This window comes from Pholis gunnellus, assembly GCF_910591455.1.
Source record: "Pholis gunnellus genome assembly, chromosome: 12".
NCBI classification, from domain to species: Eukaryota; Metazoa; Chordata; class Actinopteri; order Perciformes; family Pholidae; genus Pholis; species Pholis gunnellus.
The window spans coordinates 21,755,549-21,770,669 of record NC_136539.1 but is presented as its reverse complement, the minus strand read 5'-3'; positions in this window follow the sequence as shown (position 1 = coordinate 21,770,669).

Sequence of the window (15,121 nt, the reverse complement as noted above, 5' to 3'; positions counted from 1 at the left end):
ACTAAATATCAAAGGGGCTTGTGAAGAATCCACCCGATCCGTTTTAAAAGCGATTATGTTACTGAGATTGTTTTGGCGAAAACATCCTGGATGGGCTGAGAGTGCTGGTGTCAAAGGTCACCGTTTAGAGTAAATCTATATCAGCAGCCTGAGGGCCAGAAGGAGGAAGACAGATGGGCAGCGTGCTGTAACTGAGTCTCGTTAGCAATAAAAGCTTCTCAAACAACAACTGTGTCACGGCGTTTCTCTGTGAAATAATATATCAAACTTATTTCACTTTTAAGGGCTCTACATCAGGACTTCCATGCATCAGAAGCTCCTTTCAGATATGCACTAAGCAATTTTATGTTGGTTTTATGCAGTGTGCGAAATACCTTGTGGCAATTGGGGATGGGGGTGGTTCCCATCTATCTCCCCCACCTGAAAAACGAGACACGCTCGAACCTCAGACCTCGGCTCGGCTTCTTCTAGTTGCCGTCCTGGTATCCAAGAAAAGGAGGGAAAATGTCCCGCTTTAATCCAGGTCCTCCTCCCCGGGCTTTTCTACAGCCTGTTAGAGTTTGACATTTATAGCAAACATGTCTTCAAATAGGTTAATGCTGTCCTGACCTGTCTTGATTATCCATCGTGGAGGGAGTTCAAGTTATTGTTTACAAGCATAGGTGCCAAATTTATTATTTTCAGGAGGGTGCCTGGCATAATCCCAATGGTCCTGGTGGATGTATGCGCGTTTTCAACCTGTTTTGTTAATAGATGGGATGCCTTATAGTGGTTTCAACAGCCTTAGTTTGAAAGTTATTGAGCACTTGTTAAAGCTAACTGGGTCAGAAGTGGACGGAGTCTCCGTGACGTCACTCATTGGTTCGAGGGCTGCCGTTTTTTTTTGTCCATCTTTGACCATCTTGGTTTATTTGCAACCAGAAGTGACACGAGAGGGTGGAGCTAAGTACAACTGAACGCGGACTAAGACATGTTTAGGAGATCAAAAAGCTTACAATTAACTTTCATGAACGTAAACACAATGTCAAAGTGTTTAAGTTGTAAGACAAAAACATGGACAACTCCCAGACCGGACAACGCCGTGTTAACGACCAATCAATCAGAAGGTAGCCCCGCCCCTAAAGCATCCCCTGCTTTATGGTCTGTTTGACTCTAAATGGACCATCATTTACTAAATGAACATCATGCTGTATTGAAGAAGACTTGAAACTAGAGATTGAGACCATAAACTCATGTTTACAATGTTTACTGAGGTAATAAATCAAGAGAGAAGTAGAGTCATTTTCTCATAGACTTCTATACAACCAGAGGAGTCGCCCCCTGGTGGACATTAGAGAGAATGCAGGTTTAAGGAATGGCCACATTCACTTCACTTTGCCGTTTGGGCCACACGGTAGCTGTTCACATCTTAATAACTGAGTAGTAAAATCTAAACAGGAAATGTTTGTATGTTCACAGGTTTAGCTTACAGTTACAGCTCTACTTTGCACTATTCTCCTGATATGGTCTCCACACAAAGGGCACCTGCGGTCATCAGGTCACTGCTTAGAGTTGGAAGCCAGACAAATAAATCTCATGTACTTCACTGGTTTCTAAACGTACTTTATTGACTAAATGTTGTGATTTGCTGCATGCAACTAGAAACATTGTTGCTAAATTACATCTCATACTATGTACAGGTCATTACACCAACTGTGAATATGCACATTTCAACCTGTTGGACGCGGTTTTTGGTCCAAAATGTCCCACGCATTTGGAATGTTGTTCTCCCGATCAACTCCCACCTCTTGAATGAACAAATCTCTTAATGTAAAACAGATCAGTATACAGCGACAGACACCGGTACAAAAACACAGCAGGGAGGGACGGGGGACGTACGCCGGGCCGTGGTATATATGGTTACAGGAAGTAATGTACAGACAAATATCACAAAGCACCACCACACCTAGAGGACGACATGGATGTTGTTAGTGTAGGGATGGGTTAATATAAGAACGTGCATGTTTCATGTGATGCCTATCTATGCGATTGAGCACACACACACACACACACACACACATACACACGCACACACTTGCAAGTTGTGCCCTTATTAAAATGCCATAGCCAGTCTGTGTAGCAGTGAGGGCAGTCTCAGTGCTTCATATCTTAATCATGATCACCGGCAACCAGTTTCTGTCCCTCGTTTCATGGCTGTCTCACTGTCTCTGTCTCTCTCTCTCCGTCTTCTTCAGGTTAAGACGCATTCAAAAGTCCCCCATCTCCTAAAATCTTCAAAATAAATGTTGCACGTCAGACACCACCTTTTTTTTTTTTTTGACATCTTCTATTTTATTCCTGTAGGTTTGGTTTGTAGGTTTCCTGTTGACTAGAATGAAACTGGATTTGTCTGGTTGTCTCATCACTCAGGTTGGTTGCCCCGTTGCAAAATGTAATCTGGTTGAGTAGCAACCGTCCTCTGCAAACCGCTAGCAATAAGAGCTGCGTTTATGTCCCGTCTCTTATTGGTTTCTTTCATTTTTAAAGGACTTAGCTGAGGACTTAAGTTGTGAGAGTTTTAAGAGAAGGGAAAACTACAATGGGACACAGTTTGGTTGACCCAAATGTTGACACATTCTCACTCCCAACTTCGGTCAGCGGCCCGACGCCTCAAACTACGACGCTCTACGTACCCAACTGGTGTCAGGGACGCCGTGTCAATACAAACTTGTTACATGCATAGTGTCTTTATAAAATAAACGTCCGTCTTCAACAGGAAGTTTAGGCAACAAAATGACTGAATCAGGGTTAAGATAAGAGTGTGTTTGATGACTCGGGCAGCGTTCTCCTGGGTGAAAGTCCTGTGTTTGTTTGACCCACCCCTCAGTAGATAATCTCACACTTGTCAGTTGCTCTGACCGCCTAATAGCTGTTGGGTTACACAGGAGTTAGTTGAAAGCCTGGTGCGTGTCATACGGATGCTAAAGGTTCCCTCCATGCCTCGGCATCAGACGCCGAGGGGGAACGGATCTAGCTGTGTCATTAGATTAATCGAGAGTGGGAACAGGTTGGAATATGATTTAAGGAGTTCATGTGTCGCCCTGCTCTCCAAAAATAGTGTCAGTGTGAAATTTTATCTTGACATTGGACTCACTAGACAATAAATAAACCAACTCAGGAGCTTTTAACTGTGAGATGCAGGTAGAAGATAGCAAGTCAAACCATTTTCATTCACATCCAAAATGCACTAAACTTTAATGCTTCAGGGTTTTTTGTCAGTTGTGACAAAATGATTCCAGTATTCAACCCTCAGATCAAAGAAAAAGAGAAACTGAAAGAAATAAAATAAAACAGGAAAAACACAGGAAGAAATTAAAGAAGGAAGAGGGAAAAGAAGGGAAGTGGAGAAGGGAACGAAAGGAAGAAAATGAGACGGAGGCAAGAAGGAAATAAAGTAGAGAGGAGGTAAGGGGAGGATATCAAGAGAGGAAAGGTTGGGAGGAAAGTAGCCGAAAAGGACAGGATGAAGAGAGGAGGGAACGAAAAAATAAATAAATAAAAGGGAGGGAAAGTTGATTGGCTATGAAATGTTTAAGGGAGCTGCGACGTACACACACACACACACACACACACACACACACACACACAAACACACACCCCAGCATAAGCTAGCAATGGTCTCAGAGTGGTTGTCCTCTTGCTGAACTCACAAACACACACACACACACACACACACACACACACACACACACACACACACACACACACACACACTCATGGTTCACATGATGTTCAGGACACTCCCATTGGGATGAGCTGTCATCGCCATGGTTACTGTCTGAGTTAGGACAGAAAACACACAGACACACACACTAGTGTCCACCAAACACACTGAAACTAAAGTCCTAAGTTATGTGTGTAATGCAAACACACGTGTCTTATGTGTGTGTGTGTGTGTGTGTGTGTGTGTGTGTGTGTCCATAATTAATTTGTTTCCCACTCAGTCTCTCTCTCTCTCTCTCTCTCTCTCTCTCTCTCTCTCTCTCTCTCTCTCTCTCTCTCTCTCTCTCTCTCTCCCCCCACTCTGTCTCAGTGTCTCTCTCTCTCTCTCAGTTGGTCCTCCTGTGTTTCCGGTGCCAGAGCGCGGTCGGCAGGTTCTGGCAGCCCTGGTACTCTCGCCGCATCTCACCGTCCGTCAGAGGCGGCGTGGCGTTGCAGGGGGCGCCGGCCAGCGTCACGTTTAAAAGGCCGGCCCACGGCTCCAGGAGACGGGACGTCCCAGTGTTCTGATGACATCACGGGGGAAAGAGGTGATTAGAAGATTATCTAGAAGAAGTTTCCAAAAAAACAAACCCTTAAATGTGATAAATTTACTTTTCCCAGGTGGTCCAGCAGGCAGCTCGCGGGGCTGATGTAGGACCAGCTGCTCTCGTCCCAGCCAGGGTTCAACCTCTGGTGGCTGTGGGTCTGCCGAGTCTGGCTCTGGATCAGAACCACGTTGAGGTGTTTCTGGGACCCCCGCAGCCTCTTGGACAGAACGCCGCTGTAGCTCTGATCCACAAACAGCAACACGCGCGTCGCCCTGCAGCCGGCCAGGTCGGCCAGCAGCTCGTTGACGGAGTATCGCTCCTTCAGGTCAGCCTGGAAGAGAGAGAGAGAGAGAGAGAGAGAGAGAGAGAGAGAGAGAGAGAGAGAGAGAGAGAGAGAGAGAGAGAGAGAGAGAGAGAGAGAGAGAGAGAGAGAGAGAGAGAGAGAGACAGAGAGAGTGAGACAGATGAGCTCATATCCACATTTTGAGAAACAACTACAGAAATCCATTCGTCTGGGTGGTCCTTCTGTGTGTGTGTGTGTGTGTGATCAGAGGTATCATCTTATCAGGCTGATAATAGCCCATCTGTGTTGTGCGATGTGCTTTGAAGACAAGTCTGTATCTGTGTGTGTGTGTGTGTGACATTTCTCCATGATAGTCCCTATGTGCGCGTGTCACTCTTACGACGCCGTTGAGGTTGGCGTCCCACAGCAGCATGGCGCCGTCGTTGCGCGTTGGCGAGTTCAGGTAAAGGACCAACGTGTCGGCGCAGTGCTGCTTCCTGCAGACGTACGACACGTGGTTACGAATCACCGCTTTCTCCGTTGCAGAGTACACACCCTCGACATCGTCTGTGGGGGGGGAGATAGACATGTTGTAGAGATGGTTCAGTCCAGTCTTAGCTTTGGCTGTTTCCAATCGTATTTCTGTTTGACTTAGCTAAACTCTGTTTCTTTTGAAGTTGATCTTTGCTTTTGCTTCTCTCATAGAGAAAAAATTAATATTTTGTTGTAACAAGGAGGCCAGGAAATGAAATGCATCTAGTATTACTTACTTTCTGCAGAACCTGTGCTGGGTTTAGACACGATTAAGTTCACATTACAACCACATGGTATAAATCACGAGTCAAGCTACTTTGTTGAAGAACTAACTTGTTGTTTAATGGTAAGTTACTCTGTCAGAACTTTGTCGGATATGAGGGAGAAGAAAGAAAGTGGAAGTTGGTGTTTTTATGCCATGTTGGATGTTTAAAGCGCTATTGTAAGACTCACATTTTGTGGTTTAGTGAGAAGCAAACGTTTGTTTTAGTTTGACTGTTCCTACCAGGAAGCTGTCCACTGCTGGCGAAGAAGGTCTTGATGTGTTCTTTGTGGAAGCCGTTGTTCTGCAGCATTCTGTAGAACCTCTGAAGGTTCTCAACGTGACGCTGGAACGTCATCTGCTGCTGCCAGCCGCCTGCAGGTAGTTACACACACACACACACACACACACACACACACACACACACACACACACACACACATGTTCAGAGGGCAACGTGAACACAGCAAAGCAGTGCTGTCTTTATTAGCCGTTTGATTTTGATTAGCTCCAGAGAAACCAGGCTCTGTGTCTGCCTAACATTAGCTACATGCGGCTAGTTTATGGGTGATATAAAGCGGAGAAGGTGCTTCAGACATGTGGGTGGTGCCAGAGCGTTATAAAGCCCAGTGCAGCTGTTCCACAGCTCATCGTTATTATGATCCAATGTTTCGCCTTTTATTAACACTACAATGTTCTTCCACTACATACACTCTGAGGTAACGATATTATCTGAACTGATAAAGTGCCACCCAGTTTTTGATTCGATACTTTGTAATGCGTCAGGGTTCCTACTTATTGGTAGAGATTCTTTTCTGGGACTTTTCCAGGAAATTTGTACGCAGCTGGTATGACGCCATGCACTAATATGTTCCTCTCAGTGGAAGTCTGATTTAATCTCGTGTCCTCTATGGTTTCAATTCATCTATGAAATCATCTCTTACGCGCATAGAAATTATGACAAATTGATATCGTTGATAATAATAAAAAACAGCCATGTAGTGAGTAATATTTACATTTTAAGGATAATGTAACTTATATTATTCTGTCTCTGCCACTTTAGGTGTAACCTGTGCTACCTTGTGACTTGACTTAAGGGTGTGTTATACTAGCTTATTCTCAGCTAATGGAAAATAGAGGATACTTTGTATAATTTTCCAGGAAATTTGACTTTTTCCTCTTGTTTTCTGAGTTTTCCATGACAAGAAGGTTTTGTCAGCTGTTCTCCAGGACGCTTGGGAACCCTTTGTTTGTCATATTGTAGATTGTTTGTTCCATGGATAAGATATTAAGGCTTACATTAAAATGGTATTATGTAATCGTGGTAGGTGTTGGCTGTTTGGTGATATTTGGTAAGAGAACTGCAAATATAAGAAAAGAAGAAAAGAAACAGACACGAACTGTCCTACCTGAGATGAGCACAGCGTGATCACAGGTCTGGTAGAGTCGGCAGGAGAGGTGAGTGGCCAGCGGCTGTTGGTGGCAGCGCCTGGTGTTTTTATTTAGCTCGCAGCTCGAGACGGGCAAACTGGGCGAGCCCATCGGCAGTGGCTGAGGGCATCTCGCAAACTCTGCATGGTCTGTTGGAGCATGGGGGCATGCTAGTCAGAAAGTGCACAGGTGCTTGTCTTTGACTTCTAAATAAAGCAGAGCCTCCGTGCTGAAACGTTCAACACATTTTGTCCAGGTCCAATCAAACCGGGGTATGCTAGCGGACTCAACGGACAGTGGGGATGCACAATCAACAGTTCAGGAATACTTAATCTCCACATATGTGTAGCATGCCAGAGGTGGGTTTGGTGGGTTTATCCCATGGATTGTCTGTGTTTGCCATAACAGCATGATAACATTTTTCCCAGCAAGTTTTTCTCACGAGGCCCAGGTTGCTGGCAGAGCCTGCAGGTGTGGGTGGTCTTGGCATAACATGAGAATAATTCTGCATCTCACTCAGAAAGTCTCCTACCAGGAAAAGTGAAACAGAATGCCACTCAACCTATAAAGCTTAACAACCCTCATTTAACCAAGTGATTATGTTTTCTTCACATCTAAAGCTTGATAGAAAAATTAGCCTGTCGTGACATTCGTGAAATGGATATTTTGTTAGTCATTTTCAAAACATTGGGTGCATTGTGATGACATTTGGCGGTGATATTCAAGGTCCCCAGAGGATGAATCCAGATGACCTTACTTGGAATGATTTAGGACTCACCAACACATCTGAGTCTCTGCGTTCGGTTGCTGTCTCCGACTCCGACCACCAGCGGAAGGAAGTGGACTTCACAGAGCCCTCCAACGGCCCGCTCCACCAGACGGCTTCCACCACTAGTTGTAATGGTACCACCGCGTAGCGCCCCGACGGCCAGCCGACCATGCCCATTACCCATGAGCCTCTCTGGCCCGGCTTGGCGACGCTTTAGCTGGTTCTGACAACGACCCTTCAAAGCCAGAGTCAGACACTCCTCGCCTGAAGACACAGAGAGCGAAAGACATCTTGATGACAAAAGGTTTAGATGAACTGTTTCTTGCAGTGGGAAACGAGATCAACGGGCCATCACTGTCAGCTTGGCCGCCTCGTCTCAGCTGAAAAGGTAAAAATGTAATTAAAATAGTGTATCGTTATGGTCCAGGGTCCCCTAACAAGTACATCTGACCATGATCAGCATGTCTAGAGATGAGTGAGAACATGTGAACGTAACATAAGAATAAAGTTTCGGAGAGCATTGGCTCCTTTGTATCATTGCAACTGAATCAAATTCAGCTCAACAGCTCTCTTTCTTCCTGCCCTCACCAGGTTAAATGGGGTCTAAAGAAAGTTTCACTTCAAAAGACTTTGAACCAAAACCATCTGCAGGACCCAGCAGGGGGCACAGTGCTGTGTGTTTGTGTGTGTGTGTATGAATAATTGACAGGTGTGTGTTCGTGTAGCACGGGGCCAAATTCACCTTAGCATCTGGCCCTAACCGCTCTCACAGCGGGAAGTCAACAACTTGCACTTTCAAACACGCCTCTTTTGCAGGACTTGTGAGGACCATCACAGAATAAATGTCCCCTTGGACTATTTCTACATGAATGAAGCACTTTGGAAACGCTTCTTTTACTTTCGCTTTTGGCCTTTTATCCACAGTAAAGACGTTGGCCACCACCAAAAGTGGTGCTTTTTAGAAACGCGATGTTTTGATTGTCAACCCTTTTACAGATATGACCAAAATACTCTCACTGTAGTGTCACGGAAGAGCTGCCCGTCTCCTCCTGAATCTCGCTGTAATCACTCACAGCATTTGTTAACGATGGGCAATTTCTCAATACAGCCGTTAACAATGTCATATCTTTCGACTTCTGCTGTCAAGTGCAAAGTTGATATTTCGTGCGTGGTTGGAATTGTGACCAACTAACCAAAGTGTACAGTAATTCCTCAAAGGCTGCATTGAGACAAAATAAAAATAGTAGATGGATGGAAAACATTAAAGATGAAACGTATAGGACAATATTGGATTCACCCGTCATTGGATTTACCCCAACGTATCCTAAACACTCAAAGTTATGGGGATGTCATATGACTTGATTAAGAAGAACATATACTAGTGCATATATTTTTATAGGTAAAGCTACTAACGGTGTTTGAGAACAGCATTGGTCATTTTGTAGCTAAACTGGAATTATCTTTTAATCTAAACCTAATTCTAAATTCTCAATACTGAAAGCAGCAGCTAAAACAGTCCATAAAGTGAGTGAGGATCAATATTCTGACCTTGCAAATGTTCTCTTTCTAAGTCTAACCCCTCGAGTTCCTTTTCACAAAGATAGAAGTGCAAGTACACACTTGCAAGCACACACACAGAGACAGAGATATATCAGATGTTGCTGTGGGGCAAAAAGTGCTGAAGAGGTAGCCGGGTCGGACCCCCACTGAGCGGGAAAGTGTCCAGCATCGCACAATGAGCTATAAATGGAGCTTTCAGAGGGCGAGACCACGCACATCCAACTTTGACTTTCTCTTCTGCTTCAGTTAAATGCAGAACTTTACACGCACACACCCTAAATATGTACACAGATACATGCACATTGGGAGCCACTGATTCAAATTAAAATTAACAATCACATGGAAAGAACAGAACCAGGCATGTGGACCTTTCAGGAAACCCAATATGACTACTACATATTACTACTACTATTACTGTTAATACTGCTTTTAAATACTACTACATTTACGTGCAGAGCAACTGCAACCGCGTTGCTGGTCACGTGACTTGTTAGTCACTCGCTACGCGAGTCGTTAGTCACTTGGCAGTCACACGAGTCGTCAAGTTAACGTTTACCAGGCTCTCTTCCTAAATGTAATTGTTGCCTGTTTTTGTGAGACATTGTCACCGACATGTGCAAAACTGACACTAGACGGTCACGTAAAGCATCATCATTTGAAGCTAATTGCTATTGACCAAGCTGCATTATTTGACGTTATTTTGGTGTGAGAATTTGTTGGCATTCAAAACATGTTCAGTAAAATTTGAAAGCATCAAAGACATACTGAAGATGAGCCTGGGTTGGAGAGAACCCAGGGACATAGACAAGTGTATCATCTGCATAAAGATGGACATTGAAGTACTGATTTGGAGGTATGATTATTATTATGAACAACGGCAATCGTAATGGGCCGAGACTCGACCCCTGTGGCACCTCATTAGAGATTACTATTACTGTAACTTTTACTTCTTCTCTAGCTGCTATTACTGCCACTCCCAGGGGCAACATTGGCCATTCGGAAGTTCGGAAAGACTCCCAAACTGCGTTTACATTGTTCTGAAGTCAGTGGTTACTGTATGGTTCTCGGCCGTGGCATGAACCTCCTGTCAGACTGGGCCAATCTAATGCATTCAATATTGAGGGGGGGGATACCAGCGGCCCCTCCCAACTTGGACTGATCTTTGTTTTTGTTGAAGCCTGACTGGCGCAGTCATGTTAATTGTGAATGTGACAAGTTGTGACCAGTGTTCCAGCTCACCTATAGGCTTGCCTGGCCACTCTTGTTTTTATTCAGTGAAGTAGTGATGTAAGGTGTAAGCAAGACATCCTTCAGTCTCTTGAAGGTCTTTAGCACCATCAGACTATCTTTATACCACAAAAACTGTATTTGTTTCATTAACATTGCTTTGAGATGGAGTTCTAGAATGCAGTTTAGTTGTATGGAAACGTAATTTTGTTGCAGATTGACAGACAGGTCTTTAATGCAAAGGTATAAGACACATTAAAGACAGACACTGTTTAATTAAGGATTGTATACATTTGTAATGTTTGTTATTGCATCCAAAAGCTTTTTTTTCTTCCATTTAACAGCCAAATACACCTGCACGTAATGAGCAATTTAAACAAAGTTAACAATACCTCAGTATCTGCTGACTCACCCAGGTAAATGCCATCCAGGTGGGAGCATCTCTTCTTCGTCACATTCACGTCCACATAGAAGAGGACCACCGGGTGTCCAAAGTTCTCCCCGGGGCTCGGATCCAGCACCAGCACGGCATCGTGGGCCGTGGAGCCGGGGAAAGACTGCTGCTGTCTGTGGTGACCTCCATTCAGCACCTGGCCGACACTGAAACCTCCCCGTGGTTTGGAGCTCACGGAGCCGCCCGAGGAGTCCGGCAGGACGGCCAGAACTTTGTCTGAGTTACCTTTGGGGGTTTAGGAAGAATAGTGTGTTACTAAGGTCACAACAAAAGGGAACTTATCAAACAAAAAGAAATTCACACTGAGTTTCAGTTGTTCTTTCTAAGGCGGTGGACTGACTATTGCACCCGTCAATCATATTGATCACTGAACCAGTCTCCTTTATTGGATTCTTTTGACTGATTTAAATGCATTGAGTCAATTATCCAGCTTCTATATTCCAATATCAATAGAAAATGTATTCTTTGTAGTCCTTCCTCAAACATGGCATATAAACACATCTTGAAATAGTTTGACTATACAACATATATAAGACTTATGTCTTCTTTAAACTAGTGGAAAGATCCAAAATACACATTTAGCTGTTCATTTTACTACTTCGTCCATTTGTGTCTGTAGATTTCTCCTAAATTCACCAAAAGTTACCATTAGATAATGCCTCATTTGAATATTTAAACGTGCAATTTCATTTGTAATACAAAAAATAATTGTCTTCAAAACCAACTGGAGATGTTCCATTGTCAGATATATTATTTCATTTATTTGACCGTTTGAGTCTCTAAATGTCTGTAATTGAACTAAACATCTCTTTAAAGGAAGTTTTCTCTAAATTAGATTTTTCTCAGACTCTGATCCAGAAATCTCCACTTCAGCAGCTCTTACATACACCAAACTTTACACTTTCACTGCTCTCTATGTTCTGAAGGTTAACACCGTTCACATATCATTCACAGACTCAATTATACTACATTTATTAATAAAAACATGGAGAAAATAGATTTTTTTATGGCTGTTGACAGTATTTACGGATTTATAGAGTGATACAAAGAGATATCTAAAACCTCGTCTGTAAAAGTCTTTGACTCTAATTATCTGGCTTTATCCACGTCTGTTCTAGAAGATTATGCAAATTAGGTCATATTGGATAAAATAAAGCCTTGTTTGCATATTTAAGCATATTTCTTTTTTTTACTCTATTCACCTAGTGTGTCTAACCTTACATATAAGTGTGATTACTCATTCATATTACAAAAATAAATAAATATAATATGCCCAGATTACATTTGAAAAAAATTTGCAAACACATTATATTTCCATTGTCAAGGACTTGATCATATTTTTGATTACATATTCAAAATATACTTTTATGCCAGCTTGTTTTAGTCACTTGATTTGACCAACTGTAAATGCTGAATATGCAAAATGCATTTTAGTTGCATTGAACATGCATTTTTTGTGGCTGTGGCCATCCTTATTTATACATACATATTTTCAGTGTTTGATGTTGAAGTAATCTAAAAGTATTCATATAAATTTACTTTTTCATAATCCTATACAGATTAAATTACTATTTACAAAGTTACCATGTAATGAACCTGACCCAACGCTGTTTTTTTCTCAGTGGACGGCCAGACATCAACTGCTACAAACTACACCAAACGTTCACAAACAAACTAACCCAGGGATGTTTCGACCTTCTTTGGCCTCCATACCTGCAGCTGTGCGTGGCTCCGATACGTAAACGGCCACGGCGGACAGTGGCAGGTGGGCGAGGCGCCTGCACTCGGTCTCGGAGAGGGAGGACATGCGGAGGCACCGGTCCAGCTGGTCCCTCTGCAGCGACTGGAGGCCCGAGCGGACCCAGCGCTCCAGCCGGCCCGGGCCCACGCCGCCTGCCGGGGCCACCGCTGCGACGTGGAGGACGAGGATGGAGAGAGGAGCTGCAAGAAGCACCAGGAGCCTCATTGTCACACCCTTCTGGTTCTTTTAAACTGGATTGTTTTTTCTTTACGTCCTCCCTTTTTTGGCCCTAATTTTGTTTTATCTTTTATTCTTTTGATTTGTCCTTGTTTCGCTCTTTACTCTTCCTTTTCCTCTTGGTTTATCCTTTTCCCCCTTGATTATTCCTTCTCTGTGTCTCCTTTAAACCCTGTCTTTTTCCTCTCTTTTCCAAGATATTTCTCTTTTCTTCGTTACTCTTTTGCCTTTATTCCTCTGTATTTTTATTTCGTCACTTATGACTCTGTCCTTCTGTGTTGCTGTAGCTTCCTTTGACTTTGTTAGTTGGTCCTCAAACTTTTCCTGCTATATCTTCACCAAGCTGCAAATTCAGATTCCTTTTGTTGTCCTCTTCTCTTTCTTTCAGAATAATTTTCCAACAAAAAAAAATGTTTTCCTTGATTTGTTTTCAGTGGACAGGTTGATATTCCGTCTTTCTTTTTTCTTCCGAACTTCCGAGAGTTCACACAAATGTTGGTCTACAGCATCTTTAATCGTTAATAAGATGACAGAAAAACGTCCTCCTCTTCTGTTTCTTCTCTTTTTGCTTTGATCCTCCTTATTTTTCTGGATTTGAAGAAGAGCAAAACCACACTTGTGGTTGGGATTTCTGTATTTCTAGATTTTTCTTGATATATTATCTTCTTCTTCTCTTATCTGAGTGGATGCAACAGACACCAACATCCTCTTGTGATTGCTCTGACAATGAAAACCTTTTCCTTCTTTTCTCACGTCACTTTTTCTTCTTTTCTTCTGGTTTTCAGAGGGTACGATACATCCAATAGTCCCCAAAGACTCCAATTCAGACTTTTTCAATTGTTCTTGTGTTTTGTTGATAGACTGACTCTTCCTCCCCCTCCTCCTCCTCTTCTTCTTCTTCTTCTTCTTTATTCGTCTTTCGGAGGAAAGATTTATTATTTCAACCGAGCCAGACGGAGCAGCTTCAGGCTCTGTGTTGGTTTGGAAGGTGATAGATCATCCTGGAGTCAGAAAAGGTTGTCCTCACAAACGAGACTCAGAGGACAGATCCTGCTTCTTATCTTCTTTCTTCTGGGACAACCAGCTGGTCCTGCAGACTCTTTGCTCTCAGTGGCACTTGAGACTGGAACGTCCTGCAGCTCTGACAGAAGTAGTCCTGCTGCTCAACCCGCTCACTGCTCAGCTTCAGTCTGCTCGCTCTCTCCTAGTCTCCTAGTCTCTCTCTCTCTCTCTCTCTCTCTCTCTCTCTCTCTCTGTCTGCAAGCTCTGACATGCCAGTGGGATAGAGGGGAGGATATGAAAAGGGGAAGAGTCCAAAAGGAGCAAAGGATGGGTGGGAGAATGATGGGAAGAGAGAAGGAAGCAGCAGAGGAATGATATGAGGGAATGGAATAGGAAGGGAGAGGGTTAAAAAACAAAACAAGAGATGGACAGGCATGAAATAAGAAAGGAGGATATTAAAAGAAAACAAAAAGAGGAAAGAAAGGTGAAGAGGGGTGAGAAGGAGCAGAGCAAGAGGGAAGAGAGAGGAAAGAAAACAGGGAGAGTGCAAATGAGATAATCAGGCAGAAAATAGGAAAGTAGGAGAGAAAGAAAGAGAAAAGTCAAGTGGATGGAACAGGATGAAAGAAAGAAAAGACGGTAAGGAAGGGAAAGAGTGAGGAAAAGTACAGAGGAGAGAAAGGAGGGAGGACTAGAGAGTGGGAAGGAAAGAGTAAAGTGAGTGAAGAATGAGAGGAAAAGCAAGAAGGAAGGGATGAAGAGAGGAATGGAAGGAAGGAAGAGAGAAGAGGAGGGAAGAGGAAAAGAGAGGCCCAGAGGAAGAGGGGAACAAGACAAAAAGAGAAAGGAAAGGATGAGAGTGAGGAGGCAGGGAAGGCAAATATGTAGAGGAGAAGATTTTTAAAAATGGGACTCAAGAAGAGTAAAAAGTGAAGAAAACCAGTGGAGACAGAAGGGAGGAGAGGACATGAGCGAAGGCAGGAAGGTGACAGAGGTTTGCTGTTGAAGGCCTTCCCTCCAGTGAGCCCTCCAGTGGTGAGATGTGTGTTCTACAAGCCCGTCTGGTCCTCAGCAAGGAAATGAGGGTAACGGACTAACAGAAGAGTTTTAGTGCACAAAACAAAGGTTTCTTTGCAGCGCAAATTTTAGAAATGAAGCTATATGCCTACGCGGTGACTGTTGTGTTCTCAGATGCGCTTCTCATTTTCCTTACAACAGTTATATATACATGTGTATATATATATATATAACAGCATATCACAGCAATTGCATTTAATGAAACGAACAAAACTTTTTTTTTTACTTATATTATCTTATTTATTTATTTATTTG